Here is a 4,369-nt window from a genome sequence, read left to right as displayed (position 1 = left end):
GCGGCGGTGGTGGAGGCGGGCGGGCGGGAGGGAGAGAGGGGAGGAGGTGAGGGGAAGAAAGAGAGAAGAGAGAAAGAGAGAGAGGCGGAAGGGAAGGGAAGGGAACGGAGGCTGTGGCAACGTGAGCCGATAAAGCGGACGCGGCCGGGACTTAACCCCATTTGATTCGCACCCCCCTCGCGTCCGCCTGCCCCACCCCGCCCTACCCCAAAGAAAAACAAATCTTTTTTTCCCCAAACCTGGAAAATCTTTTTTATTGGTTTCGTTCCACTAATTAATTGCACGGGGGAGAGGGAGAAAAAAAAGGGGGGAAAGGAAAGGATAAACGAGAGAGAGCGGAAGGCAGTCTGCGACGCAAGCAACAGGCCTGGTGCCAGCCGGGCGTGAGCGGGGTTACCTTGCCTACCCCTGCCCAGCCACGGGATTTACGGGGGCTGCCACCGACCCCGCGTGGGCCCCGGCTGCCAGCGGCAGCGGCCGTGACCGCCACGGGCTCCCACCGCAGCCGCGGTCCGGATCGGGGACGGCGCCATCGCCGTCGGCATCGGCATCGGCGCATCTCTCCAGACCGGCGACGACGACGGTGAAGGCCATCGCCGGACGCGCCCGGCTCCCGACAACTGGGCGATCCGGCTCCCGCGCCGCTCGCCGGCGAGGGTGCGCCCGATCTCCGCATGCATTAAGCAGCGAGCCAGCCGGAGCAGATCGATCGGAGTCGACGGGAGAGAGAGAGAGAGAGAGAGAGCGAGGAGTAGCAGGTGGTCGATGGATGGACGGAGTTCTGGTCTGGTTAGGCAGTGGTGGTGAAGCTCGACGAGAGAGAGGAGATGCACACCGCGGGTGAAGAAGTTTCCACCGCCGTGACACGGGAGGCGCAGGATCAGGGTGAATCTGGACGCTCCGTTGGACGACGGACGGCCGCGATGAGACCCCTGGCAGGGGAAGAAAGGAACAACCCGGGGCCGGGGGTGGCGTAGCAACGTAGGTAGCGCTGCGAGCAAAGCGATGGGATTATTTGGTAACGGAGGCGATCCGGGGGTTGGTTCTGACGACGGATCGGGCTTTGCGGCGAGATTAGGAGATTTTTTTTTTGGGGGGTAGGTGGCCGCTCGCTCGCTCGCTCATGGACGTGTCTTTCGTGGGTCCCGCCGCCTTGATGTCTTTGTTTACTCGCTCGCTCTGGCCCACAACGTTCTACTGCTCGTTCCAAATGATATTCGCGTTTTCCTGGAAATTATTCTCGTGGGGTTGTTTGGGAGCACGTAGTGTTCCACATGAACAAGTTCAATTCTCCTGACAAGGATTTCGAGAAATCTACATGTTCATTCATACGGAGTCTAGCAAATCGTTTTCATGAAAATAGTGGCATCGGTGAGGGCGGGTGGACAAATGCGAAGAGATGTGGAATCTACTCGGTGTTTCACTGTTGAACATCTGCATATTTTTTTGGCGTGGTAGGAAATATAGTAATACTGTCACGGCACTTTTTTTTTGTGATAGATATTTGTGATTCTCGCAATACAAAGCAAGAAATACGAGTCAAGCCGAGTTGCCGGGGTGCTGACTCGAGTAATTGTGGTGGATGGTAGGGCGGCAAAAGCCGACAGCACGTCGTTGCCTCGTGCCCGCCGACAATGCTGGTGGCTAGGGGAGATGCGGCTAGATGGGTGCTGGACAGGAGAGCCCAGTATGGAGTTAGGGTTCCATATGAGCATGGCCTTATCCTCTTGGCCTAAACACCGGACGGTATGCCCCTCTTACAAAAGAAAGTTGCTCGACGCAAAAACCTAGACTGGTCAGGTTAGTCATTGGCTAATTGAGTAGTTGATCGGCTATCTCTACGAGTCGAGTCGAGACACCTAGTCGTCAATCATGTTACGATTGGATGGTTGTAACATAACTAGTCTCGACTAGCTGCTGGACACATAATCCATGCTACAAGGTCACAATAATTATTTTAGTGTGATGAAAACTTGGAACGTGCATAATTGGAAGTAGTATGATTGCCTATACTCTTTCAACTATTTGAGTTATCAAAAGATATGGTTTTATACGTCTTCTTGTGCCAAAAATTAGTGTGAAGGTTGAGCGTGCCTGTATGTTTTCTAGGTTTCTCTTGATCACTTGGAGACTTCAATTATGACTCACCCATTTGTCACTCAGCATGTGTAAGCCGTTTCTACCCTGTCTTTCATGAAAACACGGTTCCTGGTTGAATTATTTGTGCAAGTCTATGTTGGACATCTTTTTTGCAACATAAGCAATTTATTTATGTGGCATATGAAGATTACAGCTTACAACATACTTTCCCACTTCAAAACCAAAGGCCTATATATTTAGTCTGAAGATAGAATTTATAACGTATGATCAAGTTTGTGGAAAATATGTCAACATTTGCAATATCAAATCAGTATCGGTAAATATGTCCATCGTGAAATGTTTTTTATATTGTATTTTTTTTGTTATTAGTGAGGTTGGCTTCTCTCGATAATTGGTTAAATTCTATGCATACCTTTGTCTTGCGTTAATCCACCTGAACTTGATGGCGACATCAATCTTTGCTCCAAGTTGGAAGCCTTCTCCAGATCACGAACAATTGATGAACACTTTCAGTTTTGTCCATTCATCTAACGATGTGGAAAGCCTTTTCATTTAAGCACATCTCCACTTTGTCATTATCACAAAATGTATGCGTGCTTCAAGCCTATAATTTATCAAGGTGAATATCTTGAATTTCCTCTTTGCAACCTCGATGACATTTTTCCAGATGATGTAATTCCTACATGGGTGATTGAAAATCATCATTTCTACGCAAGTCCATGGGTGGTACCTGACCTTCAACCACATTTGTACATATGATGGGTTAGTTCGGAGATCATAACTATAATTTGTTCACACCTGTAGATTGCTTGGTCTCATGTGACACATTAGTGCTTACTAATTTTGAATGATCAACCATTGTCCCTTTAAGCCCTACATGGATCTCCTAAGAGACAATTAATTTTTCTTCTTGAAACACCTAATAGAGCCTCCATCGTCAATATATAAACTCATAAACTCAAACTTCACATTCCTTGAATATATATATTTAATCATTCTCTTGTTTTCTACCTGGAGTATTGCTTAAGTTCTTGTTTTTCTACATCTCTGCTCATGATCTCTCCAATCATGACCATCTTTTAGTCATACCTTGTATTTTGTTCTGGTTATTTTTAATATTCCCTATAATTTCACCTTCGTCCTATTTCATTCATCTAGTTAACTCAATCTTGGTATTTTGCATTTCACTCCATGTGTTTATTCTTGATCATAATAAACTTATCTCTTCACTTTAGCGACATTGATACATATATAGACCTAACAATGTTCATCTCTTAAATCCATATGATATTCTTCATGGATTACCTATATAAACATAACTTCATATATGATTCAACAAAATACTAGTCAACAAAAAATGCTATTCATTATGTAAACCACTAGTAATGCCGAGATGCGCTAATAATAAATCCCCTAATTAGGTTTCAATGGTTGACAAAATACAAGCATATCTCCCCAAGAGCATGCCAAAAGAACATTCAAAGCTCACCTTGGTCGTTGTGCTCCATGTATTCCTTCACTCATGGGAGCTTCCACTCCGGAGGCTTGTAGACCACAAGGTCTAAAGCCTAACCCACTCCCGCTCCATCGACCTCTTGACATAGCAACCATGTTGGGGAGCCTCGACTAAGCAGTGGGTAGGGCGTTTGTCACTAGATTTTGAGTGTGTTTTGGAAGATCAATTAGGTTGATATGCCACTTGCCTGAACTCCCATGTGTGACACGTGTCAGACCATCCAGGAAAGTTTTTTGGATGGGTGAATCATTAATGGAGAGGAAGCAATCTGTCATTAAAGATGGCAGAGGGAGCGCTCTTTCATGTGATGTTGTAGAGCTTGGAGATGTGGAATGTAGGTGATAAGAAACGAACAAACAATTAGAATCGGTGCAACATGACACATCTATATAGTTTACACCATCGTATAATTTGGATGTGAGATGGTAAGTACATCAATGTTTGGAAGAGATGTATAGTAAATCAAGTTATCGCACACCCGATGAAAGTTGCTTTCGAAAATGAGGTGAATAAGTCATTTCTCAAAAATAACAAGTGTGACCAAACACTAACACCATATTAGAACTAACAAAGAAATGAAAAGGTGATCAATATGTAGAAACTGTGGTAAAAGGACATGCAACACGCGAGTTCTTTTACCACAACAAGAAAAGGTAAAAATAACTGAATTGCTAGCTTCTAGAGTACTTCACATGTGTCCAAGAACAACCTGTCACTCATGCATGGTTACAAGGAAAAAGTCTTAGTAACTTT

This window comes from Triticum dicoccoides, chromosome 1B, assembly GCF_002162155.2.
Source record: "Triticum dicoccoides isolate Atlit2015 ecotype Zavitan chromosome 1B, WEW_v2.0, whole genome shotgun sequence".
NCBI classification, from domain to species: domain Eukaryota; kingdom Viridiplantae; phylum Streptophyta; class Magnoliopsida; order Poales; family Poaceae; genus Triticum; species Triticum dicoccoides.
The sequence above is the reverse complement of the archived record's forward strand: the minus strand, read 5'-3'. Positions refer to the sequence as shown.